Raw genomic sequence first — 23410 nt, forward strand, 5'->3', positions numbered from 1 at the left:
CTCTAAATTTAGAGAGAGAGAGAGAGAGAGAGAGAGAGAGACTACCTCCTCCTAAACGAGCCACCCGACATGTGCTACTCCTCCAACGCTCCATTACACGTAGCCTACAGCTGACTTGGGGTGACCCCTCTGTTGAATCATCTGCAACGCCGCTGTCGCTATCCGTGTATTAGCAGCTCTCTTCCGTAACCCGACTCTCTCTCTCTCTCTCTCTCTCTCTCTCTCTTTATCTCTCTTATACATTGCGCTAACAAGCGTTCCTCTCACAAACCTGTTGATGCCATTAATGCCGACTATTTTGTTACGCTTATATGCAGTGGTACGCACCGACAGTGTTGCTAGAAATGCATATAACCCATCCCTAATAGAAACGTGCCCTTGATTTCTGGTTTGGACTCGACCCCTTGACTTTCTGAGTAGTTCTAGAAATCCTTCCTCCTTCCAAAGGGGGGTTTTAGCATTTGATTTCTCATCAGTTTCTTTGGGACTACACCGATTTCCTCTACTCCCTTCTTTCTCATTTCCTTGAGAAGAGGATTTCATCCTATTGACTCCGAGAAAAAAAAAAAGTTTGGGGGGTCGAGCTAAAATGCATTAAAATAATAGTGAGGTGGCACTGGTGTGTTCTTTTATTTTTAATATTAAAATAATGAGCAGTAAAATACACTATGTATTTTTTTAACGAAATCTCCATTATATGGCGGTAAGTAACAGTGAACAGGAAACCTAAATGGCGAATACAGTCGTTGAAGCAATTTTTGTCCCCTACTGTTTACATTTTTCACTCTGAGTAATAGTTCAAATTAACGATATACAGTATATATATATATATATATATATATATATATTATTATAGCCTATATATATTCACATATTCGTTCAAGGTAATGAGTTAACTGCGTTCAGAGACAATCACTGAACAACAAGCGTCTCCACGTCCGAACAACTTGGGAGCACAGGAAATCCTGCCCAGTGCTTAGACTACTGCTTACGTAACTACTCCAGGTAACTTGTCCCTCGCGATCAACAACCACTCACCATCAGTGGTCCTTCTTGAATCGATGTTTCTACGAGGAAAATTCAGGCCGAAACTCTCAAGTTCACTCAGGCAAAAGATGGTTCTCCTTTCTAACTTTATGGTCGTTTTTTATTGGACAGTACGGCTGAGTACCAACCCATTTATCGCCCTCCCCCCCTCCACCCATAAAAAAAATGGAAATAAACATTTATCCCTAATAATTATGATTAATCTCTGAACAAATGTCAGAATCTCGTGATTTCAAGTTCTTCATGGTCAACTAACGAACTTGCTTTTGCAGAAACTATGCCACTTTAAATAGCGAAAGCTGACATTTAAATCAAGCCCTTGATAGTCCAAACGATTTCCTAAAGGAAACGAACAAAAAACCAATAAAAAAAAACTTATCAGAACCACAGCAAAGATACAGGAGTCATACACATATGCTCCTCTTAAAACGGAGCAATAGCATAAGTAAGGAATGAATAAACAAGCTGTTAGTGGCTTCTAAGGTAAGTCCTCCTCTGTAGCCTACTATCCATTTCAGGGACCGCGAGTCATCGTTTTTCTCAAATATCTTTCAAACTAATAATTTGATAGTAAAAGTACTTTAAAATAGTGTACAAGGCACCCCCCGCTAATTTTTGGTAATATAGTGCACTGTCAAATGGTTTTAGTTAAGGCGTTTACTCTTGACTTACATGGTGTTGCCAAGCATCGTCAAACTATGCATTCGAACGTCCTTTATCCCCATCCCGTTCCTCCCTCTCCTTTCCCCCTCCCCCACCCCTCCCTCAACCCACTTTCCTGTCCATGGGGGATAGCGGACGTTCGATTGCGTAGATTAGTCCTGCTGACTCATGCGACTTTGCCTTTATGAGTCGAAAGTAAACGCCTTAACTAACACCATTTGATAATGCACTGTATTACCAAAAATTAGCGGGAAGTGTCTTGTACACTGTGTCAAAGTACCATTTCGATCAAATAATTAGCTTGAAAGATATTTGAGACAAACGAAGACTCGCGGTCCCTGGAATTAATAGTAGTGCAGTCGAATTCGATCAGAGATGACTATTATGCAAAAAAAATTAAACCATATCAGTACAGTCACTAAAAGAAAAACACGATTTCAGATGAATTTCAGCTAACAAGCTGCAAAAACTCCATGCAGCTGTCGATCATAAAAAATAAATGGACTAAAAATTCACTAACAGTTTAATGACACTAATTTTCTGCCACTTTTTTTTTCAGGATTCTCCATGATGGTGTAACTGGGTTATGGCACGACACACACACACCTAGAACACGGCATCACAGTCTAGTGCTGAAAGCAATATCAACATTAATAAATGACATTACATGTGATATGCACTATATTAAATGACATTACATGTGATATGCACTATATTAACGATTACGCTCTCGTTATTAGGAAACTTTATATCACTCTATGGACGTCACGTAATGAGCCTTTTTCCTATTAAATAAACGGTCTTTATCAGAGCCTATGTCACCCAATCTTAATTAACCTCCGAGAACTCATCACAAATGTCAGATTATTTCTTATTCAAAACCCGCACACTCCAAAATAAAAAAATACTCCATAAGCATAAAACATACTTTAAATAAATGTTTCGAATCTTAAGATGACTGACTGCTAATTATACTGTGCAAAGCCACAGCAAATTTTCCAGGGGCGTCACTGGTAAAAAAAAAAAGGGGGGGGGGAAATGTTCATTGCCATTACACTCTGGAAGAGAACGCCCATTGCCTCTTTAACTAAGGAGCTGAAAAGCGAGGAACCACTAACTGCCTCAAGGTTAAACGCCAAAATCACTTTCGGACCAACGCAGTTATGGACACGAGCTTCCAAGATTTTTTTCCTATTGTTACTGTCACATCTTTAATACCACTCTCTCTATCACACACACACACACACATATATATATATATATATTATATATATATATATATATATATATATATATATATATATATATAGTATATATATATATATATAGTTCTATATACACACATATATATATATATATATATATCTCGATGTATGATAGCCTATGTACACACATTTATTGACAACATAAATATATATATATATATATATATATATATATTATATATATATAATATATTGTATATAATATAATATAATAAATGTATCCACATCACGGCGTCTCCCCAACAACGAGTGGCTCCAGAGACAAAACAACACATGGTTACTGCCACAATCATACCTAAACTACTCAATCTTAGATGATCTCCAGCGCAGCAAAACAATAAGAATCAGCTGCTTATTACACTTCCATAAAGGTTCACCAGCATCTCATCACACCCCTACAAACACACACACACACACCCCTTCGCCCCCTAGCCAATCTTGCACACATTCTCGCCCGTCCTGGATACTAATGCCTTTCCTTTCCAATACGTCTTCATGAAAACGTGCACGGTAAAAAAAAAATAAATAAATAAAAATACATAAAAATATAAAATTTTTAAAAAAGTGCAATAGTCACGAATGAGAAGGAAATGCTGGTCTCAATGCCACTAGGAAAACAAGCATGTGGGGACTCACCGCAGCCTACCAATAAAAAACATCCCAAGGGAACATTTCTCTTGGACGCTATAATGACTGTTTCCCCTTTTTTCGCCCAACCGAACGTTCTAGAAATATTATCCGGACCCAAGGCCCAGCATTTTCTGTCACTTCCGGGCCTTTAATTTCATTCTGGCCATGTTGCAATTTTACGACTGCTCTTGTCAAGGATATGGGAAAGCCAAATAGCTATAGCTTTCCAACGCCAAAACTAACGCCCTATAGGAAATTTGAACTGAAATCACAGGAAAATGAAGCGGTTTTATAGGAAGTAATTTTTTCAATGCTGTTCAAGGTTATACACATCAGCAACAAATCATAAAGGCTTTTCCGTCAATAATGAGCAGAATAAAATGCCCCTTATGAAAAAAAAAAAATCACATATCGTTTCAATAGATCTACTCACAGATGACCAAGAATGCACATAAAATAACAATTCTTTAAAATAAGGAGAAAACAATTTTGACTGACAGGCTGAGTGTTAATTTGCATGATGATCAATGGTCGATGCTCTTATCACCTTTTAATTCTCAAGAAAATGCAAACTGGCACTAACTTTGAAAAAAAAAAAAACCTGAGTAACAAAAAACACAACTGAATCACAAATAAACTTCTGAAAAATAACAATAAATTCCTATCACACGGGTACTCTCCGACAATCATAAAAAAAAAAAAAATAACCCGAGATTATATTGCTGTCAGTTGGATCCAAGAACCGAGTCACTAAATGAAAGAACCAGTTCTGGCAAATTATTATCTTTATATTAAGTATATGAAAGTTACTACGCCAACAGCTATGACATATAACTAGAAATACATAACAACGCGTGAATTAAATGTTAAAATCAATTCCTTTTTCCGACTGAAAAAACATTTCACCACTGTGTCCAAAATGCAGAAACTTTTACCCCCGCCCTTGACCACGATGTAAATGGGGACTTCAAGTCCTTGTATACCCAATTTTCACTAAAATAAATGAATAAAAAATCTCCACAGCCGCAAAGGGCATTCAACTAGCATGCAGTGAAAATCACGACGTGTGACTAATTACTCGGGTAAGGTATTCAAACCATGTTAATTCAGGGCGAATTTTGCAAGCGGCAAGCCTGACTTTAAATTGCTTACTCTAAGCAAAAGACACTGACTTCGGATAAAAAACACCTGTCACCTTAGGCTAAGAAGGGAATTGTCTTACAAGGAAGCAATAACACTAGAAAAAAAGTTCGTAGGAAATTGAAGCCAAAAAAAAAAAAAAAAAAAAACCCTGGGTCAAACATTGCCTCTGGTCATCACAAGAGTGACAAGTTCTCTGATACGGCCGATAACTGCTGAATCATGAATGCAATGACCGGTGGCTGACATCCTACACTAATTTTAAACATGGACAGTCACCGCGTTCTCGATCAATGTTTGGGTACCTAATATATCATGTCAATATGACTCGGCCACTTTTGCAACGCAATACTACTGTATCAATACCATAAAGAGATCAGCATTGTTTGCTGTACCTTAAACACTAAATATAAATATTTTGAATGTTCCTTCAGCAATACTTGAAATAAAAAAAATGGACAAATATTCACCCTCACTTGTAAGAAGGAATGTTTCAATATAATATACAACTGGATAGGCATGAAATCTACACACATACATACATATATATAAATGTGTGTGTGTTTGTGTGTGGCTCACAGTTTCAAGTCTCCTTAGTATTAGTAACGAAAACTTTGTTTCTCCTGCTCATAAAATATAACGTGCCTGTGCAAAAACAAGTAACATCAAGCAAACTGCACTAAGACTCGTTCCGTTTTCAGATGTAAACCAACGACCTGGTTCTCCCACAACATACACACACCATCCAACGATCTGGTTCTCCCACGAACATACACACCATAAGTTCATTAGGGTCAAGACACTGATGTCTGTTAGGCCTAGAGCCTTTGTACACAGATCCTGAGCCTATGGTTCCTAGAGAGGCCGTTAGAATACAACGGCACTTGGCATTTCGTTTCTCCCTCGACCTTATCTCAAGATGCTAAACCGAAGAGCAAAGCCTACGAGAAAGCCAAATCACAAGAAAATGCTCCACCAGGGAATTATAATACATACTACCTTGGAATCCGAGCACACTCTAAGACTGCAAACGTTTTATATTGAGCTACGTTATTGAAGTAAGTTATTAATTCCGACAAAACCCATCTTCAGAAGAAATGTATACAAGGAACTATTTTTGTGAGAATACATCACCACTGAGATGTACAAGAAGCAGCTTCTAAAATCATAAATTTAAAAAGCATTCGTGTATCATCCCCCCCAAAAAAAAAAATTATTCAAAATATACAAGCAATCCTCAGGGACAAGGTGAAAATGATAATTGTATTGCTATATAAGCTTAAATAAAACAATGCGTTTGTGGGAAAAAACTTAAACAAAAAAAGGTCTTGCTATATAAGCTTAAATAAAACAATACGATTGTGGAAAAAACTTAAAAAAAGTCTAATACGGAAGTAACCAACATGAAAATAAGACCCCATTTGCACTATACACTGTAGATCACGTTCGATCCTTAAGCAAGTGGCACAGATCTCTCTTCCATGAAATGTTGCACACCCACTGAAGGTAAACCTTGGCAACAAATTCCAAAGTACAGCTGAATGTCAAGTGGGTGGTGTCAACTAGCTAGCTGCGTACTTCGAAGATAATGGCCACGGGTAAAAGCCTTCACATTTATCAAGAAAATTACCTTTCTTTAAAAACCAAGACAGTACGTTTAAAAGTCTCAGTTATAAGCCTATCTTCCTTTTAGCAAATACACACTTTAGCAAATGTAGGCTATCTACTGAGCACCATATAAAATACGTATACAATGTCTGTAGCAACCAAAACGTTACTAAATTCGTTAAAAGAGCAAAGTTATTTCCACTCGGTAAAACTTTAATAACTGATTAAGCAGTGTGCTTGTCAAGTTCATGATCAAAGTACCAATACCTTCAAATATTCTTTCGCCGGAGTATAAAACTGCTCAGTCACACGGTCAACGTTTTGACTCCAAAGATTCCTGCTATTGTATTTTCAGAAATAAGATTCTGACTAAGCTAGTGTTTATAGTCCGCCCCTCAATTTATTCATCCTACATCTAGGAGAATCTGCAACACGAACAAAGTACACATACGAACAATAAAGCCGCTGATACAAATTAATGCTTTGTTCCTATAGCTCTACTACAATTCCCCTTGGATTTTCATAAACTAATCTGGGGCTTAAGATGTAGTTCAAGGTCAGACAAAATGGGATACTTAACAACCATAGCCTTTGTTACTAGAGGCTTGAGCAGATCTCGGAATAATTATAAGATTCTAAATTTAGCCCCATAAAATGAGTCGACTAAACATACACATGCAATAGCTGATCTACGAGAACAGTTTGCTACATTCGCGCTTAGCGTGAAAAGATATTCATGTAAATTGGAACAACTGTGTTCAATGGAAGTTTTCAAATTCCAATAACCCTTACAAGCTCCCCATTATCATAAGAAAGGAGAAAACTTCCGAGTTCCTTTTAACTTCAAGTTCTAGTAAGGTAAGCACTTACTCCCATGTACTGTATATATACATGTATGTATGTATGTATGTATATATATTTATGTGTGCGTGTGTGTGTGTGCACACATTCATCCTACCTATAAACAGCGTGTGTGTGTGTGTGTGCACATTCATCCTACCTATAAACAATGTTCCCTACACAATCGACACATTATTAAATTTCAACTAGGCTACTTACAACAATGGAGTAGTATTCTAAGATCAAGCATGTGTTGGTTTCCAAAACCTGTTTTGACTCGGACAACTTGTAAATACTGCGGCAGGAGGATCTAGGTACTTCACAATTTCCATAAAAAAATCGTACAGCAAATTACTGTTAGAACAAGCACTGACAGACAATACTGTTTGTGGGGGTAAAACCACAACATGAACAGTTGCTCGAGAGCCTTCCAGTATGGGCTGTGCTAGAAAGATCACGAGGTATTATAGGCTCAAAGAGGAAATCTGAAGCGAGTAACATGACCGGTAAAAACTCCACAACAGAGGATAATCACAGCTTACCGCTGACATCACAGGAACCTTCTTCATTCGATATGTACCACAGTACATGTACTGACTATAATTCCTTGTTTAAAGCATCTCATCTTACAACTGGAAATGGAACAATAATTACTAAATAAAACCTTAACCTAAAACGAGTGACAAAATGCTCAAAAGTGGCACAAAACACGTACACTGGATACGTTATTGGAGCTGAAATTCGATGGTGTTACCGGTCTCCGATTCTCTTAGGAGAATATATCCTATCACGCGAGACTAACACACCTTTACACTTCACCAGCTCAACTCAAACTGAGACTGAGACCGAGTCACCGAGGCAGTGAGACACAGCGCTCGGGTTGTCGGAGGAACCCGTCTGTTAGTCTGCTGCTGAATCTCCCAGTCGGTCCCAGGACTCTCCCGGTCTTGGTCCCTTGTCTCAGAGTCTACCAGTGCGGTAGTACTTGGGTAGAGAACCATGGCAGTCCCCGACCGGGGAATGTGACTCATTCGCGGTCTGTATTCTGTAGCGTGGAATGGTTGGGTGGGGATTTGGTGGGAGGGGAAGGGGGTGAGAGAAAGAATCTTATCCCTAACCTACCCACTCCAAAGGCTGGTCATTTTTTCATCGAGAGATTTCGCCTGAAGATTAGCGATTCGGTTTAAGAATCTGATCCATGGTATACATCTGTTCATACCTCTTTGAATATCTTTTACGGCAGCAATATTGCTTCTATAATCTCGAACCTGTTGTTAACTTAGCACTTTACTGAAATTTTACTTTGTTGGAGAGATTTGGTTAAATAACTTTACAATACGTTCACAAAGGTGGGTCGATCAATTCCTTAAGATCATGCCACATTTTTCTTTCTCATGTATATATATATATATATATATATATATATTATATACACACATATATATATATATATATATATATATCTGTATATATATATATATATATATATATATATATATATATATATATATATATATATATATATATATATGGTCAATATATTCAGAAGTAACCCATAAACCCACAACACGGTGGTTTCAGAAAAGGATGATGGTCAATGCTACATTTATGATCGTATTATTGAGTCGGAGATGAACTTCCTTTGTAGAAAAGTTCATATCAGCCGTTACCTGAATGTTGAGTGTTTTACTCTTTCCAGTATACACTCTTCACAAACGTCTCGTCCTCCAGTCTTTCCATATGATTGAACCATCTCGGCATACTTCCATCCATCCTTTCCCTTATGCTAACTCTTTTACCGATTGTATGTATCAACGCATTTCTCGGCCCTCCAATTTTCCTTATGCCAAATACTACACTAACAGTTCAGCCCAACAGATTTAACTCTTTTTCTCTCATTTGCAAAAGCATCCCCACTTCACTCCCACTTAGCAGATTTGACACAAAAATCCCTGACATTCCAAAACTGGCTTCCATAATATTCTCCAATTCTCTTTCAGGTTCTGTACAGCGTACACGTAATGTTGCCTTCTTTGCTACACTTACTCTGTGACTCACCTCTTCTCTATCATCATCTGTTATATTTATTATCAAACACCAATAAGAATCTGCTGGTTCCGGTCTACTACTTCCATTTAACATTCATTGTTCCATCTTCTTGGTCTCCAATTACCCTCATAACAATACTTCACTCCAATATACACTCTATATCACTCTCAGTAAATAATATTGTATGCCATACGTTTCCAACACCCTCTACACTGCCTCTGAAAATTCTATCGCAAGCTTTTATAGACTCATGTATTCCACATACTTTTGAACTTGAGTCATATGATTGCTCCATAACAAACTCTTCACCTACGCACCTCTCCCTTGTCTACATCCATACTTTTTAACTCCTATTAGACCTTCTGCTCTCACAGTTTATATATATATATATATATATATATATATATATATATATATATATATATATATATATATATATATAATATATATATATACAGTATATATATGTATATATATTATTATTGCGTATGATGTATGTACAGTATGTATGTATGTATGAATGTATATCGTGTTTTTCAAATTACCAATGATAAATTCTGTTCATAACCATCTTTATACAGATATATAAAGAAATTGCACAGAGCACTCATGGTTACATACAAACACAGTAAAGACATGGCCACATTTATATGTACATATATATATATATATATATATATATATATATATATATATATATATATATATATATATATATATATGTATGTATGTATGTATATATTAAACTGCAAACATAAAAATTCAGCTTAAAATATTCGCAACAAAAGCAAGGGTGTTTCTCTTGTGTCAACATTTCATACGATTAAAAGATTAAGAGATAAGTCGTTCCTATCAATTTAAGTCGTCCATGTTGTAAAACCTCAATCTCTGTCCCTACCAAAAGAGGTCTTTCTCTAACCAATGACTAAATTGTGTCAGATGTGAATGTTTACGTTTTTATTGCTTGAAACTTCCAGTAACGTTCTCAACACAAAGTCGGCTTCAAAACTCTGATTTCAAGTCAGCCTTTACTCAAATTCTAATGACAGAATTGATGGCAAGTAGCGTTAATACATCATAATAATGATCTAAATGTACCGTATCTGTTCTATAGATGATAAAACTAATGATTTTGTAACCAGTTACATCCCAGTCTCAAGGCCGTTTGACATTTATTATTATCATCCATTCAATTTCCCTAAGAGAACGTAAATGCAACAGAAATCTCCAATGGAAAATTACCCTCAGTTTCGTCAAATCTAATTTTTTCATTCCTGTGAGTCGAAAGTAATAATAATAATGATAATACTGCTGAGTAGATGGCCTGGAACTAACTCCAAGTATACGGGCATATAAATTCAAAGCAACCCATTTGGTGGTTTTCACTGCACAGGGGAATCATTTCTGATTTCGGTTGCGGTAATGTAGTTTCAGCGGGACCACTTTGGAACTTCGTTTCACCATCATGGTGCTATTGTGTTTCAAATGCCCATGCTTCACCATCTTTGCTGAAGTTACGCAAGGGCCGAGAAATAAGAACAATGTGATCAATAACAATATAACTTCCAACAGAGTGTGTGGCGTTGCAATAACAAACCCATATATTTTTTTATTGAACCGTGCCATAAAACAAAATAAAAACTGGTTTTGAGCTAGTTTTCTCTTGGCCTATAAAAGAAGACTTAATTTCTTTATTGTTTATTTACCGGTAAACAGCGTAAACTTAAAAAAGTAGCTACAACTACTGCAATAGTAATACTGTTAAACTGACGGATTTAATCCATCACGGCAGTCCCTTGCCTCTCCCGCGAGAGAATAATTATCTTGGGTAAGTTAACGAGCCTAATTAAAAACGACTTGACCTCCTCCTCCTCCTCCTCCTCCTCCTCCTCCATCTCACTCTACTGCTACTACTATTACTAATGCTACTACTACCACCTCCTCCTCCTCCTCCTCCTACTACTACTGCTACTAGTACTACTCCTAATAATAATAATAATAATAATAATAATAATAATAATAATAATAATAATAATAATAATAATAATACGTTGTCGTGTTGTATAGAAACACACTCAAGATAAATACAATCCTAGTCAATAAAGTCACCCTGAATAGCATATTGCAGATATAGAAATTCGTTGCATGACTTCAATACATAAAAATCTTATATAAATAACTAGAAATCCGCGATATCAAAATACACACCTGACCCCCTATGCTATTTTCGGAGGGACTTTCTGGCTGGGTAGAAAAAAAATGAGACAACTGCAAAAACAAGACAATTGTTGAATCTTGGAAAGGGACTGGCAATCCTCTCAAATCCTCGGCTCACATTTACACATTTCGTTCCGTTTATCATACCACAGAGAGAGAGAGAGAGAGAGAGAGAGAGAGAGAGAGAGAGAGAGAGAGAGAGAGAGGAGCACAGAAAATTTGAATGAAATATTCGTTCGTTTCAACGATTTGTTTCATTTTGTTGGAATCTGCAAGGAATTTAACTGAAAGAAATACGCAGTTTTCATGTGAATGTTTTCCTTGATAAAAATATAATTTATACGCCAGTACTGTTTATGCATGTATACAAGCAGTTTTTATATGAATGTTTTGCTTGATAAAAATATAATTCATACACCAGTATTGTTTATGCATGTATACATGCAGTTTTCATATGAATGTCTTGCTTAATAAAAATGTAATTCATACGCCAGTATTGTTTACATGTATACATGCAGTTTTTATATGAATGTTTTGCTTGATAAAAATATAATTCATACGCCAGTATATTATTTATGCATGTATACATGTATTTTGTATTTATTTGTTTGCCCTTATCTAACTCTATTTATCTCTAGTATAGAACTCTTTGATATATTATATACCTATCGTTTTCCACGCATATTATTTTATTTTCTTTGGAAATTTTCTCAACAAGCTTAGGGCCTTTTTGACTTATTTCATATATATATCTGCCCATATTGATCAATAATAATAATAATAATAATAATAATAATAATAATAATAATAATAATAATAATAATAATAATAATAATAATAATAATAATTCGTTATAAGTGCCCATACCAGGATCCAGAAAAGAACATAAACAAGTAAAACATGCGCTGAAGTTTCTTCAGCGCAATCGAGTTTTCTGTATCATCGTATAACAAGGCCACCGAAAATAGATATGTCTTTCAGTGTGGTCCTGTCTCTAATGATGTATGAGCCGCGGCCAGCGAAACTTTAAACCACGGCGGGTGGTGGCTGGCCTATATCGTTGCCAGACGCACGATTATGGCTAACTTAAACCTTGAATAAAATAAAAAAAACCTGCTGAGGCTAGAGGGCTGCAATTTGCATGGTTGATGATTGGAGGGTGGATCATCAACTTGTAATAATTTGCAGCCTCAGCCTAACAGTTTTTAAGATCTGAGACGGGACAGAAAAAGTGGAAGGACAGACACAGTTGGCACAGCCGTTTTCTTTTCAGAAAACTAAAAACGTATAGAATGTGGCAAACAGCCGGAAAAAAAAACTGTTTTTGAATCCAGTTACAAAAAGTTGAAGCTAGAATAGGTTACACAATAATGTCTATCATAAGCAAACGTTCAACCCTTAACATAGTTTTCGTTCAACTAGAACGTGCAATCACACAATAAAAAAAAATCAATGATTCGTATATCTGCATATTTCACACTAATAAACTTTAAAATTTATGCATTTAAAAGCACGGGAATTTAACATATATAGAACCAGTTAAATAATTAAGTATAACAAGCATGGCGGTATCTTGGTACGGACTCCAGGGCAGTACATAACGTTCCTACGGTCGAGGAATGCCGTCGTCTAGCCCGAGATCATTCTCTTTTAACTGACCCCTAATTGAGTATGCATGATGAGGATGCCCATGTCCAATAATAATAATAATAATAATAATAATAATAATAATAATAATAATAATAATAATAATAAGAAGAAGAAGAAGAAGCACAGAGAAGAAGAAGAAAAAGAAAGAAGAAGAAGAAGAAGAAGAAGAATTATGCATGATGAGGATGCCCTTGTTCAAAAATAATAATAAATAATATGTAATAATAATAATAACACACAATAATAATAATAATAAGAAGAATAAAGAAGAAGAAGAAGAAGAAGAAGAAGAAGGATTTCCATTATTATTAGTAACGCTGCTTGTAAAAGTTAGAAATGTCATTATCTTGCCTACTACCTTTCCAAAGAGCTTAACGTCCATATGCGAGGAAACACCACAGACAACAGATTAATTCATACAATTATAAAGAGAAAATCACCACCACCGAAATACCATGACAGCGCGTGCGGGCGCGGCATCAAGAAGCAATGACCAAAAGCCAGGAGCTATTTAAAGAGACGTTTCATGTTCCCTAAATATGAAAAGGGAAATAACGACAATAATGAGGTCACGGAATAGTCACATAATAAGATGATGATTTGCTGGGAGATGAGGGGACGCCTTGAGTGAGGAAGCGAGGAGGGGGAGAGAGTCTGGAAGCAAATGGAAGAAGAATTGTCCTGAAGGAGGGTTAATTATGATGATGAGTCGTTTCCTTTCTCTCTCTCTCTCTCTCTCTCTCTCTCTCTCTCCTCTCTCTCTCTCTCTCTCTCTGTGAGTATCGAAGGCATGGAAGCATAAAATGTAGTCAAGATACTTCATGCCTTAGTAGAGTGCTTACAGGTTGTTCTCTCTCTCTCTTTCTCTCTCTCTCTCTCTCCTCTCTCTCTCCTCTCTCTCTCTCTTTATATATATATATATATATATATATATATATATAGATATATATATATATATATATATATATATATATATATATATATATATGCGTGTGTGTGTGTGTGTGCATGTATGTATGTAGTCAAAGAAATAAATTACCTCATCATCAACCATTTCCCAAACATAATATATTAATAACAATTTCCTCTCTATCACTGTCAAACGAACAACAACCTCTGCTGTATAAAGTATTACAGAGCCTCCACTGGCGTAACAATCACTCTTTGTCAATGCAATAAATGCTTACACCCAGGACCCAGATCGCAAATGGCGTTCATAGTTCACGCCCTCTGATCAGAGTCTGTCGGAGGGAGGGAAGATGAGACGCGTTTATCATCCCTACTTATCGTAAACCATCACTCGTGTCTGGCCTTCTAGCTCAACAACAGACGCTGGCTTTATCTAGTCGTGTCTATGACTGATCGATACATTCATACATACATACAGACATACGCACAGCCTATATACATGCAGCCAGTATTCACGTGTGAATAGAAGGGCGGAACTCTTTTGAATGCTCACTCTCGTAATACATGTCTTGTAAAATCTGATGCACGAAATCTCTCGCTCGCTCTCTCTCTCTCTCTCTCTCTCTCTCTCTCTCTCATGTTAAAAGATAAAAAGGAAATCATATAAGGACACAATAAGCACTGGATAAAGCTCGGAAGAAAACAGGAAAGTTGCATCACACAAATTTTTAACACTTGGTAGATCTTTTATAAATTAAGTTAGGATGACTAGTACGATAGAATCCAGAGTTTACTAAGTAGATCAGACCACATGCTTTCTTGTACAATATTGCTAAAAAAAAAAAAAAAAAAATCAAAAGCTAAGACGGTCCTTCAGGCATACTATATCAATCAATACAAAGAGTAGCTACTTGAATTATATCCTTCAATAGCCCCCAGAGAACATGACCTCTATGCTCTAATCCGCTGTCACAAAATTTAAGCAATACTAGGACTGGCCAGTAAATGGATGGGTAACCACCAACCAGGACTCATATAACCTTGGCGGGTCCTTCCAGCAACGAATGTCGTACACCGTTTGTACATACCTCCCGTGACCATTTCTTGGGGCAAGGGCATTAAGCCTTGCAACATCATCCCTCAAACCCTTGCCTGGCAGCCTTTACTCTACAACAACCATAACTTAGGAACCTGCTGTGTTTGTTTTGATAGGGCAATGAGTAACAGTGAGACCTGAAGAAAACTCGAGATGAAAAATGCCCAAAATTTCATACTGATTAATTATTCTGGAACCCCCATATGCTTGCAGTCATGGAGGTATCCTAAGAACGCATGCTTCACACCCTTAGGAATTACTTTTTTTAACTTCCCTATTAAAATATGATATTAAGTGTTCATAAAAATAATCAACCCAGTTTTACAATTTGGGAAGCTAACAATCAATTCAACACAACATAATGTTTGCTCTACATGTTCATGACATCAGTGAAGGTATGGGTTGTGTTACAGTCCTTGCTCAAGGAACAACAGTTAAAACAACAACAATAACAACAACAATCATCATCAGTATCATCATCATAATTCATACATTAGTAACGCAAAAATATAGTAAACGATGTGAACTTGCCTTGTTACAACTACACAAGGTTAAGATCACTATTAGCAGTTAAATGGAAATTTCCAAAGAAAAATACACATTTCAAAACTGGACCATGTTAATCAAACGAGTATCTGGATAATTAAAAAAAATATAAAAACTGGTCAAGTAAGGAAAAAAATAGCAGCTCCAAATGAGGTGAGATGCTTGTTTTAGATTGAGCTGGCCTTATGACAACACAAGGATATAAATGAGTAAGCTGTTGAAGGGGATGTAGAAGTAACAAATTAAACTAGTCATTTGCACAAAAGTGGAGTTATAGAAAAACAAAAGAAGCATGTGGAAATTAACGGTAAATTTACATGGCGGTAAAAAAAACCGAGAAAAATGCTTAAAAAGTTACTACCAAATTCAAAGGCTTGGTAAGGCTGAAAGTTTAAAGAGCAAATATCCAACCACTCAAGAACACACGACAGAAGACGCGCAAGAAAAACACACTTGAACTTGGCCTTCCCCGTCTGAGGGCTCTAAATCAACTCTCAAACAACCTCCCTTCACCAACTTTCCTTCCATTACCAAACAGCAACTTTTTCCCCTAACTGCAAAAGTTACTCCCAACCTAAGTGAATTTTTTCCCCCTCCGCCACAAAGACTCCCTTCCCTCTTCTCCATCAGAATTTGTTTAGGTTAAAGGTGACTTTGAATGTGTGTGTGTGTGTGTGTGTGTGTAAAAAAAAGACTTGAGCAGACGCCTCAACTGGAAAGCCATTTCACACTCCGGCGGGTAAGTGGAGTGCCTTGCGGCACGACTGATTCCCCAAGCCCACCCGATACCAGATAACTTCCTTCCCCTTTTTTTGTAGGTGGTGACATCACCATGCCTAAATAGCATAAACTCTTTCGTTTCAAGATCAAGAGGTCATTTCCCGAATCCTTAATAATTGCTATTTCCGTTAACCATTGCCTAAATTCGAAACTAGACGGCCACTTGCTCGACTTAACAACCGGGGAGCCATTTTGTAAATTTTTGTTCCTTAGAATTTTAATGACTTTCCAATTAAATCTATAAAAAGTTGACCTTCAAACGAAGCTAAGAGAGTTTATGGAAGATTATATAAATATTCGTTAATTTAAAATCGCTAGGCAAAATGAGAACGAAAATGAAACTGCCAGTTAAGTTTCGTGTGAAGTTTGAACATTTTCTAATTATAGTGTCTAATAATCATATCAGAGTTCTCCCTAACGGAGAATAAAAATTCAAGAAAAGTGTTTCTTTCTTCAGATAAGTTATATCTGAAGAATTTTTTTTAATACTAATGTCAATTACTTGAGTGATATACTTAAAGAACAAAAAATATAATTCGACATAATTACTAATTTGTTTCAGTCAAATTTCTTGACAACAGCCATACTTGCAGGTTTTTAATATTTAACATCTTACCAAAAAAGTCTCTCACAAATGCAGTTATGTTTATTGTACTCACTTTGACCAAAAGAAGATCCAGATTAAATCAATCTTTACACATACGTTATAAAACTTATTAAATAACGCATTAACTTTTTCAACTATCAAAGATGACAGTGTAACAACATAATTTGTAATTAGCTTTAGGAAACCTTGATAGAATTTGCTGTGAAATATTATGAAACAACCACAGTAATAATAATAATAATAATAATAATAATAATAATAATAATAATAATAATAATAATAATAATAATAATATCGTAGAACAGGTAGAGATATTCTGATAAATCCATCAAGATTTTTATACAGATATTTGCTCTTACGAAAAAGCCATTAATCCCTCATTTTTTTCTTTTAAATTAATAGACACTGAATTCTTATGATCCTGGAGCACTGAAATTCAACTCGGTGAATTTTAAGAAAAAATGCGAAAGCAACCCCTTATGCTTTTTCTGTGGGAGAGGAATACATTAATTTTCTGCCTGTCTAGTACTGCAGTGACATGGTAGGCGCTCTGGAACTTTCGGTCTTCCAATGTATTCCCAATTTCAAAACTCTACGTTCGAAACCATTGGAATGTTACGAGTTCAGATTTCAAGGAAGAATAAAAATAAGATTACTACAAAAACATCACCTATGTATCTCTAAACGAGCTGCTATTCTTGAACAAAAACATCACCTATGTATCTCTACACGAGCTGCTATTCTTGAACAAAAACATCACCTCTGTATCTATACACGGGCTGCTATTCTTGAACAAAAACATCACCTATGTATCTCTACAAGAGCTGCTAGTCTTGAACAAAAACATCACCTATGTATCTCTACACGAGCTGCTATTCTTGCCATTAAAATTTCATTCAGCCTACTGACATAATTTTCCGTCTGTCTGTCAGCCAGTCGTGCAGCCTCAATAAACAAAGGGCAATTAAAGGGAAAATAAAGAGGCCGAGATGAAAGCAGAGAAGTGTCACATAAATTTAATCAATGTTGACCACTACTTTCGCAGCAATAAAAATTTCTCCTTAATGTAATGACGCCTGGAGGGACCTGCTTTTATGGCATATACGTGTTATAGGTCACTGAGTGCCCTACAAAGTCATGGTTTTCCACTGACGAGAGAGAGAGAGAGAGAGAGAGAGAGAGAGAGAGAGAGAGAGATAAGAGAGAAAGAGAGAGAGATTCATCCTGAGTATAAGCAATCGAGAGACTATGGCATTCACAAAAATAGTGATTTAAAAATCTCGCTATGACATTCATTACTTACACCTGCAAGCAAATACGCCAACTGTGTCACCTGCTGAGAAACTCACAGTTGCTGGTTTATAATGACCTATTATTGGCTGTAATTTTTCCGTGTCTCCACAGACAGTCACGTTGCAAAGAGATTTCTTTCACATTTACAATGCGCGCATTGCCTCCACCTTTTATATCTTTTAATGATATGAATATAACTAAATGTATCACTCTTGGGAACCAGCACTTCTTTCACGAATAAGAATCACTGAAAACATTATTGAATGGTCAGGTTTTAGTAGTCAGAGAAAAATTTCTCTTATATTTCCTTAATACCTGAAACTACACATAACAATAAGATGTGTCATAATAAGCTTATGTTTACGTAGGTTATAAATGCCGTATATGGGATTACTCTCAAAAGAAAAAAGGACTGCTTTGCTTGTACTTTGAATTAACGCAGGACTGAAAAATAAGACGCATTTGAAGTTCTAATACTGCGCTTCTAAATGCAGTTTTAGAGTTTTAGACTCAAAACACTCTTGGATATGAAGAGGAGTAAACATAGAAAGAGAATGCAAAAAGAGCAACGAATCTAACCAGTGCACGGACACCAGAGATAACAACATCAAACAAAGACATGCGAGAATGTGAATGCAAGGATACACAAAGATCAAAAACAAGAAAACAAAGCAGAAAAAATAAATGAAATAACAAATAGACGAACTTGTGAGCCAAATGTAACAATAATTTAACTCTACCATGAACATCAAACAACATTAGTAACACATCAAAATAAAGGAATAGACAAAACAAAAGACAAAAAAAAAATAAAAAATAAGAACAGACACAGGGAAGTTTCTTCCCGGCAAAGACAAATGCCTCGGGCATGAAGTATAGCGCGTGTGCGCATTTATTTATATTACTGTGGTTTAAGCAACCAACCCCCCCCCTCCCCCGACATTTTACAGACTACACCTCCCCCTTCACAAAACCTCCGTAAACACTACCACCCATAATAGTCGCAGTAATCAATCCTGTTTTATGAAAGAAAGCGGTAAATGGGAGAAACGTGAGCTCCCGCGGCTGCTAATGAGAGAGAGAGAGAGAGAGAGAGAGAGAGAGAGAGAGAGAGAGAGAGAGATCTAAGCACGCTTTCTACTATTGCTGAGAATACTTGTTAATGTATGGGCTATTCACACATTAATAATAATAATAATAATAATAATAATAATAATAATAATAATAATAATAATAATAATATAATAATAATAATAATAATAATAATAATAATAATAAATCTTCTTCTTCGTCTTCATATTAATATTATTATTATTATTATTATTATTATTATTATTATTATTATTATTATTATTATTACTGATAAGAACTGTCAGGTTAAATACTCCTATAACAGTTCACTGATAAAAATCCACTTCATTTTACGTGTCACCTAAACCAGCGAAATCTGAAGCTGAAAAAGAGAAGCACATGGCAAAGATGAAACCTTCCACTCTCCACCACAAAGAGAGAGAGAGAGAGAGAGAGAGAGAGAGAGAGAGAGAGAGAGAGAGAGAGAGAGAGAGAGTTTCACCCAGCCAAAACCATAGGTAAAAAGGGGGTTTTATTAATGGGAATATTATTCCAAGAGGCCTCGTGACACGTCGCGACGTCGCTCTGGACGATGTTTTGGGACATAACACAGGAAGGTTTGCCTTTGGATCGTCTGTGACGTTTTAACGTCCTGTTTGCAATGTTCCGTGATGAATGATATTCCTCTCGGGGGAGGTGAAGGTTATACGATCTGGATGCGATTTCTGAAGGGAATATTACTGATGAAAATATGAGTCTGTTTGTAAAATCACATGCGAAAGTTATTCTTAGTTCTAAACTTCAATTCTAAATAGACTCGTTTATGGAAATCATTTACTGATAATGCTGGGAATCGAAAGCCATCAGTTTAAGGTTTATGTAAGTACATTATGTAAATGTGCGTAACGTAGTTCTATGCGTATTATACTCACACACACACACACACACACTATATATATATAATATATATATATATATATACATATATATATATATATATATATATATATATATATATATATATATATATATATATATATATATATATATATATATAGGAAAGAAACTACTGCAAAATAAAAGAACAGGAAGAAACGAGATGTAAAATGGTAATCACTCGCTTTATAGAGTGATCTAACATATGGACCATGTAACGGCCTTCTCACATACACCGTAAAAACAAACTCTGACGGTAAACATACTCCACACGTGCTACAAACAGACATCACTCAACATGGTCAAGCGAGCATCTGGTTAATTCACCAGATAATAAACTGCTTGTACTGGGTGAAGCCTTGATTTCTATATTTTTTTGGTACGTAGGAGTAATTGAGATTTATAATACAAAGTTTAAGAAAGCTTGTTCTTTCTCCGTAGAGTAGAAATTTATTGTTCAAAATTGAATAATCACATTTTTATCATTTCATTTGGTCATAAAAGTACGTTCTATCCCAATTCTATGAGACGCCGTGTTTCACTCTTCTTCTCTTTCCTAGACCTAAAGAGCTTGATATTTACTTTCCGAAAGTGTAACAGAACATTTGTGAAGCCTCTATGATTTAATAGTACAATGTTTTCCTCTCTCTCTCTCTCTCTCTCTCTCTCTCTCTCTCTCTCTCTCTCTCTCTCTCCTGTTATCATTCCGGCACACTTCAACGCTTTAAACAGTTTTGGCTGGGTGGACTCACTTCTCGGTGCAGGGAGACAGTGTCTCCCCTTGCAATAACAACATTAACCTGGTTAGTGAACCAACGATCCGTCAATTTCTTTTTTGAACACAAACAACCGTATTTAAACACGTGGGGGTAAAATGGCACTCCACAGTTATTTATGTGCGCTTCCAGTTACATATGACAGCCGAATAGAATTAGGAAATACATGTTTGTAGGGCACTGGTGAAATGACAAAAAAATTAATTTCAAGCACTCTCTCTCTCTCTCTCTCTCTCTCTCTCTCTCTCTCTCTCTCTCTCTCTACACACACACGATCATATATACACACACACAATCACATACACACATAAATACACACACCAACACAGAAGTAATGAAGACTAACATAAATTTTCCAGTAAATAAGCTGCCAGTCATGAAGAAGCTCCCACTAACGAAGAAAATGTCAAAACTGCCAAACAAGTTTCTTATTCAATTATGAGAGAGAGAGAGAGAGAGAGAGAGAGAGAGAGAGAGAGAGAGAGAGAGAGAGAGAGAGAGAGAATATTGATGTAACATTCTATTCTTGTCAATATTTTTATTTTATTATTATTATTTTATATTATTTTATTTTTTTTAAATTTTTTGCCAAAAAACATAAACTAATGAACACCGCGTTTTTGTGTCAAGAGGAGCAAAGTCGGCAAAAACTTGTTCCTCGCTTCATAGCTCGAGCTACACCAGTTACGACGGTTGGCTTGCAGCCTGGAACACTGGAATGTTATGAAAAAAAGGACAAATTTCTTCATTCGTCTGGCATAATAAGCAAAAAAGAAAGTTATTTTATTTATACAACTGTCATCCACTTTTTTGTTTGCAGCGCGGAGACACAAGAGTATCTCCGCGTCCTTATGAAAGAAAACAGAGTTCTGTTTACTTATATAAAGACACGTTAGTTTTATACACTCACGCATACACAGATTATAAAATAAATAAATAAATAAATATATATATATATATATATATATATATATATATATATATATATATATATATAATTTATGGATGTCTGCACATATAAAACCTACTGTGATAAAAACACAAACAATATGTCCTCTTGCCTCTTGCTTTCAAAACTTGAAAGAGTTTCTCTATGCAGCTTAAACAACACACAGACTTTCCTTGAAAGTAGAAAGTGACAACAGATACAGGTCTTGCGACCTCAGATACATGTGCATACTGGCTATTAAAATTACATGCACCTGGTGAAAGTAACCGGCACAGTGGACGTTACACCATTTGCACCATGAATAAGAAAATGAGAAGGAATAAACCGACTGCAGACAAGGAGTCTCCACAAATAAGAGCGAGGTATTTCCGAGAGCGGTCACCACCACCACCTCCAAGATCTTGGTCCTGGTCGCCACAGGCCTCTGCTCTCTCTCTCTCTCTCTCTCTCTCTTTCTCTCTCTCTCTCTACCTTGGTCTTACCCTTCGCCTGCGTCGTCAACTACACCTGCACTTCCTCGTCACGGATCGTTTGCAAAGAAAATCTCCTCCTTTGGGAAGTCAAGACGCGACGGACAGACTGAGAGAGAGAGAGAGAGAGAAGAGAGAGAGAGAGAGAGAGAGAGAGAGAGAGAGGGGGGACGTATTCTTGTTATTATTATAAAGTTAGTATGCTCCACCATTTTGATTGCACAGATATATATATACTACATATATTATATACAGTATATATATACATATATATGGAGAGAGAGAGAGAGAGAGAGAGAGAGAGAGAGAGAGAGAGAGAGAGGATGAAAAAATTTCACGCTTCCTCCGTTAATGCCTAGTTATATTTGTTGTTTTTCTTAATGCTTATGTGTGCAGAGAGAAAGAGTGACTCTCTCTCTCTCTCTCTGTCTCTCTCTCTCCCTCTCTCTCTCTCTCTCTCTCTCCGCCTTTGACCGCAATTACAGAATCAGGAAATTCTGCCCCGATGAATACAACAACTGACAGCGGAAAAATCGACCCAAAAAGGGTGGACTTCTTAATAACTATAATCTGCAGCCAAACATGATACTGCACTGTCAGTATCATAAAAAGAATAATATAAAAAAAAAAGAAATTGCCAGTGTTTTCTCACAAAGAGTCTATTTCCGTTAAATTATTTGCCTTTCCTATTCTTTACTTTCTTAGCCCAGTTTCCTTATGACCGGAAATGTATTGGTGCCCTGGCCAACTCTCCTGGAGATAATCACATATATTCTCTCAAATTTTGCTTTGCAGTTCTGTAATACTTTTCAAGAGTAAATCGACTTCATTTATGACTTTTAAAGTTAAAGATTCATGTATTGCAAAA

General features: G+C 36.2%; 1 protein-coding gene across 4 annotated transcripts in view; it reads right to left on the bottom strand.

Moving 5' to 3' along the window:
• singed (fascin domain-containing protein singed) overlaps positions 1–23410 on the bottom strand; it is a 369629-nt gene that overhangs the window by 87289 nt on the left and 258930 nt on the right. The window contains exon 1 of one of the 4 annotated variants that reach the window (XM_067103394.1): positions 7909–8217. The exons of the other annotated variants lie outside the window; for them this stretch is intronic. The gene's annotated coding sequence lies outside the window, so the exon portion shown is untranslated. Of the gene's footprint in view, positions 1–7908; positions 8218–23410 lie in introns of those variants that run through there. 4 annotated transcript variants of the gene reach the window in all.

Source organism: Macrobrachium rosenbergii, chromosome 1 (genome assembly GCF_040412425.1).
Source record: "Macrobrachium rosenbergii isolate ZJJX-2024 chromosome 1, ASM4041242v1, whole genome shotgun sequence".
Taxonomy (NCBI): Eukaryota; Metazoa; Arthropoda; class Malacostraca; order Decapoda; family Palaemonidae; genus Macrobrachium; species Macrobrachium rosenbergii.